Source organism: Salvia splendens, chromosome 6, assembly GCF_004379255.2.
Source record: "Salvia splendens isolate huo1 chromosome 6, SspV2, whole genome shotgun sequence".
NCBI classification, from domain to species: Eukaryota; Viridiplantae; Streptophyta; class Magnoliopsida; order Lamiales; family Lamiaceae; genus Salvia; species Salvia splendens.
The window spans coordinates 34,827,254-34,846,237 of NC_056037.1; the positions used below are offsets into that span (position 1 = coordinate 34,827,254).

Genomic DNA, 18,984 nt, shown 5'->3' on the forward strand with positions numbered 1-18,984 from the left:
ATGATCATATGATGGAGAGAATCAATAGATTCCTTTTCGGGAGCGATTCATCCTTCCCGAACGCAGCATACAACTCTCCGTTGTACTGCGCTCTCCAAGTGTGCTTGTTCCCCCCTTCTTCCTTAACCTGGCAAGTCTTTGTGAAATAACTCCGATGAGAAGAAAAAAGATTAAATATAGATTTTAATAAAATAAAATTATCATCACTATCATGCTTTCTAATATGGAGAATATGAGAAAAATGAAAAAAAAAATATTATCACACAAATATTCTACATTTCTAGCTTTCTACTATAATAATATTATGATGAATTGGGATGAAAATAAGCTAAAGAAATTCTCTCATCCTGCAGAATACGTGAAAAGATCTAAAATAAGTGAAAAATGGATGAAAGAAGAGTGATGCATTCAATGTAAGAGTTTTGGCCTTTATTCTTAATTCACAGTGTTGAATTTATATGGACTAATTGGTTTTGGACTGATATATTTAATTAGTGGGCTGACCCCATGGTATTAAATGTTGAAGCCCAACAATTTGTGTGGGCAGTCCAAAGGCTTGCCCAGCTCGTTACTTACCTGTCTCACCGATGGCCGCCACATGTCCAGTCTCTCGGATCATCAAACACAGCCGTTGGATCCAGGGTGTGTTTGTGATGTGTGTTAAGTGAGGCGCCGCTTCGCCTCTCTCTATTATTCGATCCTCACTCTCTCTCTCACTCTGCAGTGCGATTCTCTCTTCCTTCTCTCTACTTTCTCTCACTACATCCACGACAATCATCGCCAGTTTTCTCCTTCGATCCTTTGGTTTCTACCGATGAATCCTTGTTTTAGTTGATTCTATCGGTGAAGTTTTGGAGTTAGGTTACTCTCTCGGTTTCCTTGTGAGATTGTGTCTGACCTGACCTAGGGTTTCAGATTCGGCGAGTTTGGGTATTTTGTGTGAGAGATGTTGTGTAGATCGTGGAAGATCTGTCAGTTTTGGTGGTAATTGAGGGCCACGGTTGGGAACTGGTGGTAGCCGGTGAGACTGAGGTTTCTGGCACCTGTGTATGACGTTTTCTCACCTTGTGACTTCCTGGTTGAAGCGTGTGGGGAGGTTCTTGGCCTAGTGTAGTCGTTGTTGTGACCTTAGCCAACTCCTGTTACTTCTGACCTTTGAGTTGTCTGTTCTGATTTAGATCTTACGGGATCGTTGTGTTGTGTTACTGATTAGTTTACACACTTCATTGTGCAGGTACTAATCAAGGTGGCTTGGAGGTTCAAGTCTGGTGACTGACTTGAACAGTGCTTGGACTCTTATTAGGGTTTCTTGTACTTAGTATATGCTCTAATCTTGTTTCTCTTTTGTATTTGGCTTATTTCCTCCGAGTCTAGCCAACTCAGTAAGCGGTGTAATAGAAAAAGAGGTCTTAGTAACTAGTGTCATGGGGGTCTGATCCCTACGCACAATATCGGACATAAATGAGACTTTATTTCACAGTGGAAGAATGAATTTGTTCAAGTCAGGGTAACACTGGTAGCTCTTCCAAAGAGAACTAAGTTAAACTGAAAAGGCATGATTGATGAAGCAAATAAAAGAAATTACTTTTACATAATTCAACCAAAACTTCGAGATGAGAGAACCTCAAATCTCTCTCATCTCATCTCTCTCTCTCTCTCTACCCATTAAACACACTGGAGTGCTATCTGAAATCATCTAAGTACGAGGTTGTATTTTTTGGGCATATCTTCAACTTATCACCCCTTCCAGCAGAATAATGACTGAGAAGAACAAATACCCGAAGTCTTCTCTCTTCAACGCTATTCCCAGTATCCTCTCTTCAACGAACTGAAGCACAGATTGATTGTTGACTGTACAGGCCATTCACACCATTTGTGAAGTGTTGCCGGTTCCTCCTACGCTTCGTGACAAGCACGAAGTCCTCCCCATCTCTTGTCTTATTTTTATTTACATCTGCCATCTTCTGGCTCTCACTGTTTGTCTTTTCATCACTTCCATGAATTATCTTTATGATTGCATTGTCATTTTCAATTGCTTCAGCAGAATTACTCAAGTATTCATGCTTCTTGTCAGTAACTACAGCTGCAGCTGGAGGATCTGAAGTATTCTGCACAGATTTCACAATGAAACTCAATAGTATCTGCCTTGCCAGCTCTGCTTTTTCTGCGCCAGAACTGTTTCTCCTCGGTCTCTCCCCTCTAGCACTGGTTGTGACATTTTCATCGTGCTTCTCACTCCCAGAACCAGCACCAACCACAGGATTTTCAGAATCAATCGTAGGATTTGAATCTTCTGTAGCAGCATTAGTTTGCCATGCTCTTCTGGGAACATATTCAGGTGCATGTGGGTTCATTGTATTTGGAGAGACAACACCATTTCTTTCAATAACAGGGATTTGGTAATTCAAAATCTGAGGTCTAAGATTCCGGAAACTCTGGCTCGCTCTATAATACATCAGTGGTCTAGGACCACAAGGAACTGGCGCAGCAACTGAAGGGAAACCCACTGGTTCGCTAAGAGTGCCTTGGCTGGCTAGGACGTCATAAACACTAGTGGCAGCAGTTGAATTTAGTGTATGAGGCAAAGCAAAGGCACTTGGACTGAATGGCTGAGCAGCAGCTGAGAGCTTGCTGCCATTTGTTTCTACAGTTTTCTCCTGATCTTGGATACCTGCAGAAGAATGCGTCAACTCGGATCCAGTTTCTTGAGTATCACCTTCATTGTCTCCTTTTGCATCTTCACAATCTGGTAAGGAGTCATCTAGAGGAACTCCTTCTCCCCCGTCATGCTGGGTTGTCTCTTTTGGACTAATGCATATCTGGTGGTCAGTTTTTTCCTCACTTAATTCTTCAACTTTCTCCAGTAAGGGCTTTAGAACCGTACCTGGCGCAGCCACTACTACTTCTTTGTACGACGACGACTTTGAAGCTAATGGTGTGAGAGTGGCAGGAAGCGGAGATAGTTTGGATGCTGAACTGGGAGAAATTTTGGTTCCCAAAATCTTTGAAGTCACTTTACTTGAACCATCAATATTATTTACGCTTACAGTGCCAGGTTGTTTTGTTAGAGAACCTTCAGCCAAAACAGTCTTAAGTGTGACCTTATACCCCTGAGAAACAGCCTCTTTTCTGTAACCGGCATCCTTATAGTGGGAGTGTGCCGAATTAATCTTTAACTTGGCAAGATCTGGATTTTTTCTGTTGAACTTTCTTGCAGCACCATTTCCTAGCCGTCCTTTCGAAGTAGCTTCCTGCCACCCTTCTTCCGACATTCCTTCTAGGATGAGTTGGTCTGAAGGTTGATGATCATATCTCGTTTCAACAACCTTGACAGGTTCTTTAGAGGATTTTTTATCTACCTTGTTCGGTTTAACGCTACTTTCCTCTTCTACAGCACTTATTTTGACATTTCCACTGATTATTGGGTCTTCATTCTTTTCCTCTCGCTGCTCTCTAGGAGATTTTTCACCGACTTGAGTAACCTACGAAATCATATCATGAAAAGGAAGTAATTAGCTACAGATGCATAAGTTAATCTCTCCTATCTAACTAGGAAAGAACAATTTGAATCTAAAGTTTTGAAGTGCTATAGAGTGATTCTAAACAAACAAATGCGAAGCAAGGACAAACTAGAGGAACCACAACTAATATATAGTCTTTGTAGATCTTAAAATGAAATAAAAATCAGAAAATTCCTGTTTCAAAATATTGCAGCATATTGATACCTTTGAGCTTCGTTTCCTCTGAGCATCCATGGCTTTAGACTCCTGATCAGGACTTATATAATCAAGGAGATCTGACACACTGTAGAACAAGGTTTAAAGGATTTGGTTCTCCAGTATGTCGAAAGAAGGTGCAGCCAAGTTTATGGAAATATCGGATCAATACCTCAAATGACCTTTGCTGGCAATAGATGCATCTGGTTTTGGGGTTCCATTGCGTGCTGCTTCTTGCTGTTCCAATGCTTTTGACTCAAAATACTCGAGCCATGCAGCAGCATCCTGCAGAGTACCCAGAAATTCTATATATATTTTGCACAAAAATATGATAAATTGCCACATCATAGGCATCTATAAATAAGCTGCAGTAAAAGGCATCATAGTTTTACGTGTGTTTAACATAAAAGTGACTAGTACAAATATAATAATAAACATCACTAGAAGAATCTTTAACCGTACATGTAATTTGGAATACCGAATTCTTTTAATGAAGATTATGATGGAAAAGTTTTTTAAACTGCTTATTCAACTGACAGACAGCAGGGAGTACTACGATAGTGTGAATACACCCAAAAGAACTTAAAAATGTGCCCATCTTTCAGTTATTAAGCAACATACATCCACTAAATGTGTACACTCACAGCAGTAGCATTCTACGGAATAAGAAAACGTGAAGAGATTTTTAGAAACCTGAGTACGAAGATCCTCTGCTCCCAGTTTGGCCTGAAGAATTTGTAAAGTAGTTTGCTCGTGCTGCACACTGAGTGTATATGCTTCCATCAATGAAAGTGCTATGGCTATGGCATGATAACTAGCAGCAGTCTGCAAGATTTAGCAAGTAAGTTTTTAATTTGAAGGTCCATGAGTTTTCAGGAACATGGTTGTAATATCACATGCATGTAAAGAACCTGTCTATTAATGTTGTGCAAGTGTAGTAATATGCATCTTGCAACCAAGAAATAAAAAGGGGGTAATAGACCTGTATGTGGTCCGCTCCTAATAGTCTTTGGTTGCACTTAAGGGCTTCGTGTAGATATCTGAGAGCAACATGAACGTTTCCCATGCCTTCTTCCATCATAGCTACATTTATGTAAGTAGCTGCTGTATTTGGGTGAGAAAGCCCACATGTGAAATGGAGAAGATACAACGCACGATTGACATATCTGTCCATGTCACAAACAATTATCAATAAATAATTTAGGTGAAAAAGTACTAAGCCAAGTACGGAATTACAAATGAGATTCAGTTTCTAAACAGAATTTGCTATATTACATATTTGAAAGAAAGGCCACCATGGTTAATCAATACAAGAAAGAATAATCTTAGAACTGCATCAACTCACTTCAGAGCCAATTCCATATGCTGAAGGCGATAATAAAATACTGATAGATCTCCATAGCTCTTCATCGTATCTGGATGGTCAAGCCCCAGCTCTCTTTCATTGATATCCAGTGCCTTCTGCTGATATATAGTTGCCTATACAAGAGAATTTCTGATAACAGTGAACTTGAGGAGTTATATTAAACACCATTCAAGTATACGCACAATAAAGATGTCACCATATCAAGGCACCTGCTTTCTTATGAAACAATATCATATGATATTAATAGTGGCCAAAACTCTTATCATGCCTGCTTTATGGCATTTGAAAAAGGCCTTCAATTTCATAAGATTTTGAAATATGGAGCAACTATATGCAAATAAACACAGGAGGATCATTATGAAAGACAGACGAAAAGTGGTACCCTCTTTTACTGGCTCAAACTCAACAGTGTAATAACATGTACTCCCTCCGTTCCATGTTAATAGAGTCATTTTTCTATTTTGGGAAGTTCCAAGTTAATTGAGTCATTTCTACCAACCATTTAACACATTATTCTTAAACTCTGTGCCGAAAAGAAATGCCTCTATTAACAAGGAACTGAGGGAGTACTATTTTTTAGCATATCAATAATTTCTTGAGAGCATCACAATTCTGAGCTTTGTAATCCCAAGAATGATGGTCTTCTTTAGCAAAACATATTGAATGTTGAAATTCAATTTTCTGCTTATAGACATCAAAGATATGTCTACTTAGTACTTATAATAGCTATATAAGCAACAGAAACAACAAAAACGTCATCTCACCTGGTTAAAGTCTCCAGTGTGATACAGGACAACAGCAAGAAGGCTGTAAGCGCTAGCAGTTGTACGATGATAAGGACCGCAGACAGCTATCATCTTTGCCAAAGCCTTCAGTATCACAAAATGCAATTTCAATGTTGAGTCATGAAAACATGCATTAAATGACATTGTAGAGCAAAAAATTATATTATATACTCCCTCCGCCCATCATAAGCGAGTCACTTTCCTTTTTGAGATGTCCCACACATAAGTGAGCCATTTCTCTTTTAAGCAAAAAATCATCTCTCTTACAGTACTTAATTTTCTCACCTACTTTATTCTTTTCACTCGTCTACTTGTCCTTCTCTCATACTTTATTCTCTCCACTTTAACTCTTTAAATATCAATTCCTTATATCCGGTGCCCAAAAGTAATGGCTCGCTTATGGCAGGAGGGAGTACTAAGTACTAAAATAATTAATACCTTTGTTCCGTAATTAACAGCATCTTCCAGCTTCCCTTTATCGAGAGCAATCTTGGATGACTCAAGTAGAGTTCGCCCATCAGCAGAAGAGCACCCAACATGCTGTAAACATGAAGTGTAAAAGTCACTAAGAAACGATCATTTAGAAACTACATAAACCCGTAACATTCGTTTTCTACATGATCTTGCTCCTACCTTGCAAATGGGCACTATGCTGATAATATCATTATTTGTGAATGGGGTGGAGCTTTCCAAATCATAGTCCTTAGGCACCAGCTCTAACCCAACCTACAAAAGAGGAACTCAACAAACCCTTCCAAGTTACAAAGATAAACCAGAAATAGTATAGTACCTTATGACAAAGACCCCTCAGAATCGATAACTTTCTCAAGTGTTGCAATTCATTTTTCAATTTCCAACCACATCTTTTGTCCAAAATTTCCCGCAACCATTGCAATTTAAGAGTTTGATCACTACTATCAGCATTGCAGGATCCAAGCAAGAAATTTAATGTTGTGGTTATAGCAGTAGACATGTTATCCATGCTCTCAACAGAAGCAATAACAGCTCGGACTACATGCTTATAAGCTCGCGTAACCATTTCATGGATACAAAGAGACTGTATATGCGGAAGCTTATCTGCAAGTTCGACCTGTATCAAGCAAAATCAAATTAACCTCTATCTAACAAAAAATAGAGAAATTTACTGGAGAGCTGAGTTTCCACACAAAAAAAAGAATCAGAAATTGTTTACCCACCACACGACCTAAGGAACGCATCTGTAATCCTCTAAGATGCATGAAATCAGTTAGTGTACGACCATCAACTGGAGAAAGTTCAAGTGATGCAAAGTCTGTAACCTGAAAAAAGATGGTGGATTTAAAAGGTAGACTCGGCAGAAGCTATAAACTAGAAAGGTTCTAATAGTCCACTCTAATTTAAGCTCTAAATGAAACAATACCAGCTTGGGTAAAGCAACATCATTGTAATACTCAAATGCCATCTTGACCAGTTTGTCCATCGACTGCATGCAAAACAGTGTATCAGCTTAGTATAAATGCTAAGAGTTAAGAAATGAAAACATCAAAAGGTTTTGGAATTAGGTTAAAAATTCAACTGTAGGTACTCTGAGATTTTTACTCTACCTTGGTATGAAGGCCAGTCCCAGTATCTTTCAATCGCAAGAAAGCATCTTCAGGAACATATTTTAGCAACTCAAAATCAGACGCACGTAATTTCCCCTCTTCTGTATTATCTTCCATGTTTACACTGCAGGATCCAGCATTCTGTTCTTCATCATTGCCAAAAGCACGGGAAGATTTCTTTTCTCTTGCCTTTAATAGTTTAAATTGTTTCCCGAGTCCCTTTACCTCAGGTTCAACCATATTACCATCTTTGTGGCTTGTAGAATTATTATCTGCTGGGGTTTCCTGCTTTTGTAGATGCTGCACCCAACAAGAACCAAGTTCCCATCTGATACAATTTTCTGCTGTTAAAGGATTCTGGTCGAGCTTTGTTAGACAATCTTTTATTACTTTCCGGACCAGATCTCTCGAAGTCTCAACATCAATGCAATCAGAATGAAGAGCTTGTCCTCTGACTGGTGATTCCACACCAGGCATGTTAAGCATTAATCGTAAACTGTAAAAACGTCATCAGTCAATTAATATTGCATTGGGCTAGTTTTACTGGAAAATGCCAGCAATTATCTAGAAGAAATTCCAGGCATATAATGCACAAACATAAACTTGATCTGCTAGAGAGATTATATACTCCAGCAATGTCAGATTACAACATGGTAAGGACATGTGATACACGTAATTACTCTGCTCGATCATCAGCCACTGATCCATCATAACAGAAAACCATAACGGTTCTACTAAGAACTTACTTATGTTACAGGAACAGATGGAAACAACTTCCGACTTGGAACTAATGTATTAATACATAGTCTCATTGATAAGGCAACATATTGTATTAAAAGTAGGCACATTCTCAAAGTATGCATTTAGACAAGGAAACATGTCAGAACCTGTTAACATTAAGAGCATTGGCCCCCCCATCAGGTTGGTCCTCAATATAAATATCTTTTATAAGGTTCCTTCCGCTTTTTACATCACCAACAACCTTTACTGTGGCAGTGTACCCACGATGACGGACAACTACAATACCCAAAGAAGAAGTATCCTGAAAGCAGAGACAGATTGCTTCACGCTCAAAGATTACAAAAGTCATGAAAAGGAAAGAGTTCACTTCCTACAGATCTAGTATGTGTCTTCAATTATAGGCTTAGGAGAGACAATAGCTGCATATTTAGTAAAAATGAATATCCCACTGAATTAGTTTCTGCTTCATAATTATTGCAGAATAAAAAGAAGCTTTCATGCACTTATATTTGCAGGATGTAGTATTATGGGGCTCAATCAATTTTCTATGCATCAGAAAGAGAACTAGGTCACCGAAAGGTGACTTAATTCGTAATAAACATCTTCTGAAAATCAGGGTAAATATAGGGCATCGAATGATTAAAATTTAAAAGGGAAGGTAAATATCTATGTGAGGAAAGGAAATGGATGCATGCTTACACTTTAAAGTAATAGAACAAGATGGCCAACTGACACATGCAAGCTCTTCATAAATGTTTATCAGTAAAGTCAATACTGATCACCTACGTGACACTAAAGAATCAGATTTATAGTTCCAAAAATTGACTTTCTGGATTAAGAACCATGACAAACATTAATTATTTAATGCACTGGTGGAAAATGTAAATCCAAGAGAGAGGTTCAAGGATTTCATAATAGATATAGTGGTTTACAAAGACAAAGTTTCATATCTGGGTAGAGGTTACTCACATGTACAACAACACTTTCATCAGCAGTCACCCCTTTTAGTATGTTTCTCAGGGAAACTTCCTTCACAGATTCATTCATTGTTTTGGTGCCGATAATCTTGAGTTCCCTTTTCAAGCTAGCATCAGCCTCATCTCGTTTGACTGCAATAACTAGGTCTCCGACACGAGTCTCATGCACAACTGAACCCGAAGAAAACTTGGATGCATCCTTAGCAGCAGAGTCTATGACTTTCTGTATGGATGAAACAGCTTTAAAAATGGAGACATCCAGAAATAGATTATGAACCAAAAAAGCCTTCCTATCACGAACAACTCTCTCTTCCTCTGTTTTGCAAGGTAGGCTTGCCAATATTGCAAAATCTGTTGCCCATGGCCTATGATCATACTCTCCCTGTCTTCCCTGGCCTCCACCATTTCCTCCCCAGTTTTCATCCTCGACTGGGAGGGGCACATAGTGAGACGCAGAATCTGCAATTGATGGAGGAGCAACCCAAGTATTGGCACGGAAGCCATATGGAAGGTTACCAAACTGTTAAAAGCATCACAGTGTTTCATTTATCCTTTCAATAACTTGTAGATCAAACAGCCACTTCAACTAAAGAGATGGTTACCTTGTTGTGTTCAACAAAAGCTTTCATCAAGGATGCATATGCCTGCAAATAAACATCACAATTTTAGTCTTGTCAACAAACAAAGTTTAGCAACAATTATGCACATTATAGTTATAACTTATAACAACTGTCAGCTAATGTTGAATCACTCCTATTTCAGAACCGGTGTCTGGATCTGGATTTTAGAATATCTATAGTCAAAATGCATATTTAAGCATATTGTGGATCAGAGCCATTTGATAGATTAAGACAGATTCAAAAAATATGGTTGGTACAATGTGATTAAGCAAAAAGAGTTCAGTTGTAGAAAAGACCAATTATAGAAAACAAAAACAACCACAATAATCCGATGTAGATGTGGATTCTTCAGAAAAACAAAATCATATGGAATCACTCACATTTGCAAAAGCTTGACTTTGCTGTTGCAGTAGATCCACCAGAGAATGGTTCTGCAAGTATTGTCTACCCAAAGTATAGAAACCTTTGGAGGATGCCATCACTTGTATGAGCTTCCCATTGCATATCTTTATCTGCAAGCACGTTGCAAGTATACAATTGAATATAACATGGCCACTAAAGTATAATTACTATTTGCAATAAGCCATCGTTCCACGCAGACCTAAATAACTCATTAAGAAGAAATAGTTTGCTATTGAGAACAAATTCATAAATGTGGCAAATACATTGTCTCCAAAAAGCTTACATTTCCGGATATAACAGAAGTTTCGAAGAGATTACCTGCATTTCGAAATAATCGCCATCTCGCCTCGTTTCTCCATCTTTACTCTCCACTCTTTTCAAATCTGAAAATAGCAAAAACAAAAAAAATAAAAAATAAAAAATAAAAAGAACAAGAAGACCAACAGATGATAGCATATAACAGAACAGAAAAGAAATAAGAAAATAATCTCACGTAGTATGGGCGGAGAGAGGTGTGAGAGAGAGAAGAAGTTGTAGAAATCCGACAGCTTCGGAATAGGTTGAATCGCCACCATTTCGTAATTTCCCCTAACCACCGAATGCGTAGTCTCCGGCAACCGAGATTCTCCTCCATCTTGCGGCGCTGGCACCGCCGTGCTCTGCTGCAATTTACTCTTCTTCGGACGAGATTCCGCTCCGCCGCCGGAGCCGCCCTTCGGCTTGGCGAAGCGCGTAGTGCAGGCGACGATATCGAGGAGCCTCCGCACGTGGGACAAGGCACGTGACTCGTCAGTGTAGTCCTCTGTATTCACAGTGGCATTTCTGTTAATAATATGGACTTCTTTGGGCAATCATTCTTGTGGATGTCAAAATTTGATCACGTTTATAACATTTCAAATGTGACTATTAAAAATGATCGAGGCGTTAGGCCATCCACAACGCTGTTCCTATACCGTTCCTAAACCGTTCCTTAAACCACTATTTGAGGGCCCCACTGTACTTTTTTACTCCATTCCTTAACTAAGGAACGGAACCTGCAACCCTCGTTCCTTAACCGTTCCTTAACCGTTCCTTAAATTACTATTCATTCAATTTCATTTTTTTTTAATTTCAACTCAATTCAATTAAAAAAACAAACACATTTTATTAAAAAACACACAACATTAAAACAAAGTTACAACTTAAACTTAAAAAAATAAAAAGCACACAATTAAAATCATAAAAAAATAAAAGTACACAATTTTAATAATTTCATCCGCCAAAGTTTGCCCAAATGTGCTCAATTAGATCATGTTGGAGTTGGGTGTGGGCGCTAGAGTCGCGTGTCCTTGCACGAATGGATAACCGTTCTTGTATAGACGGATGCGCTCCACTTCGAGGCGGACTACTTGCGGTTGAGCTTCCGGGGGATTCGGGGTCGAACCAATTTCCCGCCTCGGGTCCTTCGTCTTGGACAATCATGTTGTGCAAGATTATGCACGTATACATGATGTCGACCATGTTCTCCATGAACCACGTACGAGCCGGGGCTTTGATGATGTTGAAGCGCGCTTGGAGAACCCCGAACGCCCTCTCCACATCCTTGCGAGCAGCCTCCTGCTTCTGCGCAAAAAGAGTCTGCTTTGGGTTCGCAGACCCACTGCACGTCTTCACGAAGGTAGGCCACTTCGGGTAGATGCCATCGGCGAGATAGTACCCCATTTTATAAAGCCGATTGTTGGCGACGAAGTTGATGGCCGGCGCTTTACCATCCAAAACTTCGGTCAAGAGGTCGGACTGGTTGAGCACGTTTACGTCGTTGTTCGACCCGGGGACCCCGAAGTACGCGTGCCAGATCCAAAGGCGGTAGTCGGCAACAGCCTCGAGTATAACGGTTGGGTGGGTACCTTTGTGGCCGCTCGTGTAGGACCCCTTCCACGCCACCGGGCAATTCTTCCATTGCCAGTGCATGCAATCAACGCTGCCGAGCATCCCTGGGAATCCGTGCACTGTTTCGTGAAGGTCGAGAAGGAACTGACAATCGGCCGTGCTTGGCCTCCGGAGAAATTCGTCGGTGAAGGCTGCCCGGATGCCTTTGCAGAATTTGAGCAAGCACATTCGCCCAGTGCTATCTCCGATGTGGAGGTATTCGTCGAACATGTCGGCCGTTTGTCCAGTCGCAAGCTGGCGGATTGCTGCAGTACATTTCTGCAGCGTCGTGTGGCTGGGACGTCCGACCGCGTCGAACCCTTCCTGGAAGAACTCTTCCCGGGCTGCCAAAGTATTCACGATGTGGAGAAATAACGGTTTCCCCATGCGGAAACGGCGACGGAAGTACGTATCTCCCCAAACCGGGTTATCGCAGAAGTAGTCGCGTACTAACCTTGCGGCGGCTTCCTCCCGGTTACGATGGATGTAAGTACGGGAGCGACGTTGGGGCGGAGCGGCTTCTTCCGCCTCCCGTCGTCGATCTTCTTCAAGTGATTGTTCCAATATTTGACGCATTTGTTCATAAGGATCCATTAGTTTGATTAAATTTGGGAGAAGGAAAATAGAGTTGATTTGAGATGAAAATTGGGGTGGAAATAGAGAGAAATAGATGTGTGTTTGTGATTGAAATGAGTATGAAATAGGAGTATTTATAGAGTAAATAAAAAAAAAAAAAAAAAACGGCTATAAAATTAACGGTCTCATTACCGTTAATAAAAAAAATTTTTATTTTTTTTTTATTAAATTCGAATTTTTAAAAAAAAAATGAATTATTGCGTCATCGGGACGAAGCCCACTCGCGGGGCAGCGAGTGGGCTTCACGCGTCGAATGGGAGTCCGCCACGTCGCCTCGGCGCGTGGCGGAACGTTTCGTTCCGCGTTCCGGAGGAACGAAACGCGGCACGGCATGGGAACGGTGGCGGCACGGAATGGCGACGGAACGCACGCTGCAACGCGTGCCGCCGCGAAACCGTTCCTCCGGAACGGCATAGGAACGGCGACGGCACCGCGTTGCGGATGCTCTTATGTTGGGAGAGACCTAGAGAGAGGACCACGTGCTTGATTTGTTTAAACAATAGATTTGCAAAATCAGGATCAATTAAGTATAGTAATTAACAAAGTAGACTTTTTTACTCTTCGTCCATGTGCGATGATAAAGTATTGTCAGCATACAATTACTGAACTACCCATAGTTGTAAGTATAACACTATAAAATTGATAAGGTAAAAAAATTGAGTAGTGTTAATGGTCGGTCAAAATTATAAAAAATGAGAATATATTAGTAGTTTATATTAACAGATTAAAATGAAAAAAAATGAATATTGATTATAGTCTGATAGAGTATATAATATCAATATATCTACCCGACTAGCCCCCTAACTCTCTTAGTTTGACGATAGGAATTTTCACCTACATTGTTTGAATATTAGTATTATGTTATGTTATTTCGACGTTCATTAATATCCATGCATATTTAACGTATCTAATCAATGCATACATTATAAGTCTGACACAACTTGGTAATTAACAATACTTAATATAAGTAGTAAATATTAATCAAATATCTAAAGCTATCAAACATGGTGTGTTAATAATGCTACATAGCAGGACCACTAGCAAATAAATACTGGTACTCAGTTAAAACAATCTACACCATTTTTGAAACGCTTTATAAAAAAACGTCAGGCAAAATAATTTTCGTGGTTGAATTAATTGTCAATAATTATTTAAACGTTTGGGTATTACTCAAAAATATTAATATATGATTCAGCATTTTAGGTAAGTATTAGTTGTAATTTAATATTGACATGTATTTTCATAGCTTAGAACGAAACGAGCAAGAAACTAATAAATTAAACTGTTGGGAAATCCGTTTAGTTGTACTTATTAATAATTTTTATCGAAAAATGGAAGCTGTTGTTGAATAAACATATATATAAGCTCAAAAAAATAATATCACTGCTAAATTAACATTATCAAAATATATAACTCTGTATTCGAGTTATCCGTCACAAACTGACAACTATTCATTTTTTTATCACATAGTAGTACTAAAATGTGGCTGCATAGCATTATCCACTAATTAATGTCAAAGTGAGATGAAATTATTTTATCTATAGAAGTTTCACTACATGTATAATCATCATGCTCGCAGAGAGAAGAAAACAATAAAATAAAAATCATTAGAAACAAAAAAATTAAATATTTGTATGTCTCTTTCTAGTTATCCCTTCCTAAGCTAAGTTGTATAAAAGTCGTTGGTGTTAATGAATGGAAAAAATATAGTATTGCACCCCAAAAAATGGGTTAATAATTAAATTAGGAAATAGACATAGAGTTTGGCACAAAAATTGATACCTTCAACCATTCAGAGCAAACATGGTTTGAGAGCAACAACCTCCAACTTATCATTCAATTTATGTCCTTTAACCTGTTGCATACAATTCAATGCTTTGACACATAATTGAATCCCAATAATAGAAATAAAACATTTCATTGCAAGCTCTAATTGATTACCTCGTGAGAGAGAGAGTATTGTGTCAGGTGGCATGTTTCAACATTAGCTGCCAACAGCTTCTTCACATCCACAATCTTATCAGTCGATATGCCCTTCGTTTTTGATAGAGATAGAATTAGTTCTCGATTTGGTAGTGTGAAATGGGGAAAAGGAGAGTTAATTTGTGTTGTACCTTGAGCACAACTTGAGTTTCATATGGGGTGATGACAGCTATGTCAACCACACTTGCTACAACTGCAATAGGAAATACTCCATAGATAGAAAGTAGGAGTTTTGAATTTGAGATTTATTTATTTCTCACCTTTCTCTTCTTTCTTCTTCTTTTCATTCTTCGCTTTGTTTCCCTTGCCCCTGCTTGACCTTGGCGCCATTATCTCTTGTTTTTTAAAATAGAAGGCGATGATAAATAGGTTAAATTTTCAAAGGTATGATAACAAACTTTAAGGAAGAATGGTAGTAGCCATGCAAAAAGGGAGAGGTGACTTAGAGAGAGATAGAAAAGTGGTGAAGGTTTGGGAGAAGATAGATAGATTGAGATAAGGGGGTTTTGGTTATTACCTTTGGATGAGGATTTTGTTAAGTAAATTGTGGCCTCTCCTTCTTCCTTTCTCCTGATTATGTATCCCCACACTTGCCTCTCTCTCTTTCTATCTCTATCTGAACAAACACAGTCAATTCTCTTATGTCTCTACAAAGTGATACATGTGAGCCCATTTTAAAAGTAGAACAATGTGTAGCCCATGCGGTTTGGAGCGGACCCAAATAGGATCGGGTGGGAATTAGACTTTAGAGCATCCACAATAGCAAGGACTTCCCCACGTACTAGCACTAGGACTTTCCAAAAATACCTTCTGCCACGTCATAAGGACTTCCCACCCCACTGCCACATCACTAGGACTTCCCACTGCACGATAGTGGACTAGCACTACGACAAGCACTAGGACATCCCAACAACACAATTTCACATTTTATCTACGAAATTTAAATACATAATTAAAATTTCGACACGAATACGGAGAAAATGCGAACATTTTATATAAATAAAAAAACATACATAATTAAAAAAATTAAAATTTGCTCTCGTCCGTGAGGTCTTCCGTCGGGCGCCCACAATAGTGGACGAGACGACGGACACCGCGACGGACGAGAGGTCGTCCGTCTGGCTCGTCCGTGAGCGGGACGCCGGTCTCAATAGTGGACAAGCGGCTCGACGGTCGCTCGTCCGCCGGCTCGTCCACTATTGTGGATGCTCTTAGAGGGTGACCGCTGATATGGCACCACGTGGCGTGGCGGATTCATATTTCAATTTCGGCCTCTCAATTGCATTTATATTGTTTTCTCATATAATAATTAATATTGGTTGCTCTATTTTTTAGATAATGATAATTAGTTTTCTGGGTGTTTTACATATACATGTATCGATTTCATACTGTAGATCAAAATTATTGCATTCGAACCGGGATTAGCCCCTTTTTAAGATTAGACAAATATTTATATTGATATGTTTGATAGTTTATATGTTGTATATATTCTCAAATATAGGCTAATATTTTCGTGTTCTAGGTTTTGAAGTAGAATATCGCGCACTAATTATTGCACGATATTAAGGTCCCATATTATATGTGCTAGGCAACATTAATCTATAAGGTTATATGAATGAACTTTGTTCAATCCAATCTTTTGACCGAATTGTAAGAAATTAAAAGTTATGCAAGATAAATTAATGAATACGGAGTACTAATATTGCAAATATGATACATGACCGATTCTCCAATCTTGGAGAGATGTGTCACATCTCACATGCCATATTACAATTTTATATCATGTTAAATATTGTCACTATACCCTTGAAGAACTGCTTTTGCATATTTTGGTATTTAGGCTATTATTGCAACTTAATCGAAAACTGGTGACATAAAGGGTAACTAGCCTAAAATTAAAAAAAAAAAAAAAAACACTACACTATATTACAAAATTAGACGCATAATGTAGATATTTTCCTTGTATTAGTTAATTTTGCCTAAAGTTTAGGGTGGGTTTCCAGCTTTATAAGGGTTGGTGGATGGTTGAAATTTGAATAGTTCCAAGATTTTCTCGATTTCCTACGAGGATGGTGAAACTTTTTGTATTTTACTCGATAATTACAATGCTACAATAGTACGAAGTTGCCTAAGGTCATCCGCATCCATGTCTCTTAACCATCTCTTAACCGTCACATCTCTTCATTATTCATGGGCATCACTGTACTTTTCACCTCATCCATTAACTAAAAGACAGCACTTGCATCCCTCCATCTCTTAATCATCTCATCACTTAACTATTCATTCAATTTCAGTTTTTATTTTTATTTCCAACAAATTTAATTAATAAAAACACACTTCATTAAATAAAATAAAATTACAATTTAAAATCCTAAAAAAACAAAAAAAACACATAATTAAAATCCTAAAAAAATTAAAATACATAATTTAAAATACAATTTTATATAAATTATAAAAACTACTCCGTCGGCGAATCATCCCTCGAAGGCGGTGGCGGTGCACTCAAGCTAGATGGAGGCGGAATACCAATTTGTCTTGCCATATACTCAATTCTGGTAAGATGGGCTTGATATTGGGGAGGCGTCATGCGGGAAATGTCAGCCATCGTGGCGACCAAGTACATGGACATTAGGGTGTTCGAGCCCGAGCCCGAGCCAGCCTGGCTTGGTTCGCCTCGGCTCCTCCCTCTAGCCGCCTTCGCCGCCTTAGTCCCTTGAGGCCGACGGTGCCCACGGGAGGAGCCCTCTGCATCGATGGCCGTGCCCTCAACCTCTTGTGAGGCGTTGTCTGACCCGCCCTCACTAAACGAGTATTGGCCACCTGTTGTGTGCTTCGTGCGTTTCGAGCTCGAGCCCGTGCTGGACTGGACACCGTCAGCCCACCTTTCAACGTCTTTGACCGACTCCCAAACATCGACATGTTTGAATTCTTTATTGTTGTCGTCTTTAAAGACTCGCAAAGCCGCTCTCAGAATGTTGGCTCCACTGGCTCCGCTTTGGTAATTTGCCGCTTCATTCTTGTAGATCCCGCAAAAAAAATTGACATCTCTGTCGACTCGGTCAAAATAACTGCGGAGCATCTTCAAGGTGCGGCGGCGGCCCCCTTTGGCTTATTCTCGTTGTAGACGTCGGTGACATTTTCCTAAAAACACTTGCGGGTTTGTTGATTCCCGACGATGGGATCGTACGAGACGCTGACCCAAGCGTTGAACAGAGTCATCGTCTCCTTGCGGCTGTATGGATGACGGCCTACATCCTCCTCGTCCTCGTCCTCGTCCGCGTCCTCCTCGTCCTCTTCCTCCTCGGCGTTAAATGCACGACCCTCAGAGATTCCACCGCCTCGTGCTCCTTCCGGAGTGGGTTCATCCGGAAAATTCTCCCTAATTTGGGATAATCTCGGCGATTGCCCATTCCTCGGGGCTAGGGGTGTGCATTCGGGTTTCGGTTTGATTTTTTACCAAAACCGAACCAAAACCGAAAAACCGAATTTAGTTCAAAATCCAAACCGAACCGAACCCGAAAAACCGAAACCGAAAAACTGAAAACCGAACTTAAAAAATCAAAAAACCCGAACAAAACCGAAAAAACCCGAAAAAAAAAAACCGAAAAACCTGAAAAAAAATAAATATAATATAAATATATATTTATATATGTGTATTTTATTTTATTTTATATATACTAATAGAATATTTATATATAATATAAAATTAATAATACATATAATATATTATATAGTAGAATATATTAAAAGAATATATATATTATATATAATATAATATATTAAATTAATAGAATATATATATAATTCAGTTTTTCGGTTTTTCGGTTTTTTCTTCGCCCGAACCGTACCGAACCGAAAAACCAAAAATTTTTATTTTTAAAACCGAACCGAATTTCAAAATTTCGGTTTGGTTCGGTTCGGATATTCGGTTTCCGATTTTTTTGCTCACCCCTACTCGGGGCGGAGGGACGAGAGTATGCATCCACATCAAAATATGGTGTTTGGTACGCCGCCGGAGTTGACGAGCCTTGGGTGCTCGGCGTCGATGAACCGGGACTGAAAGCACCCAAGATATTGTACATGCCCCCAGTCGCCAAACGTGATCAAGTCATAGCCGCCAGAGTTTCCGTCGCATGACATTTTGACAAAAATTGAAGATGAAAGAGAGATGATTTGAGAAGAATAGATGTGTTTTGTTGTATAATGAGAATGAAAGATGAGTATTTATAGAATAAAAAGAGAAAAAAATAAAAAATTTAGTTAAAAA

General features: G+C 39.2%; 1 pseudogene; it reads right to left on the reverse strand.

Moving 5' to 3' along the window:
• Positions 1-1,451: 1,451 nt before the first annotated feature.
• On the reverse strand, positions 1,452-15,228 carry LOC121807287 (annotated as a pseudogene).
• Between the last annotated feature and the right edge of the window lie 3,756 nt (positions 15,229-18,984).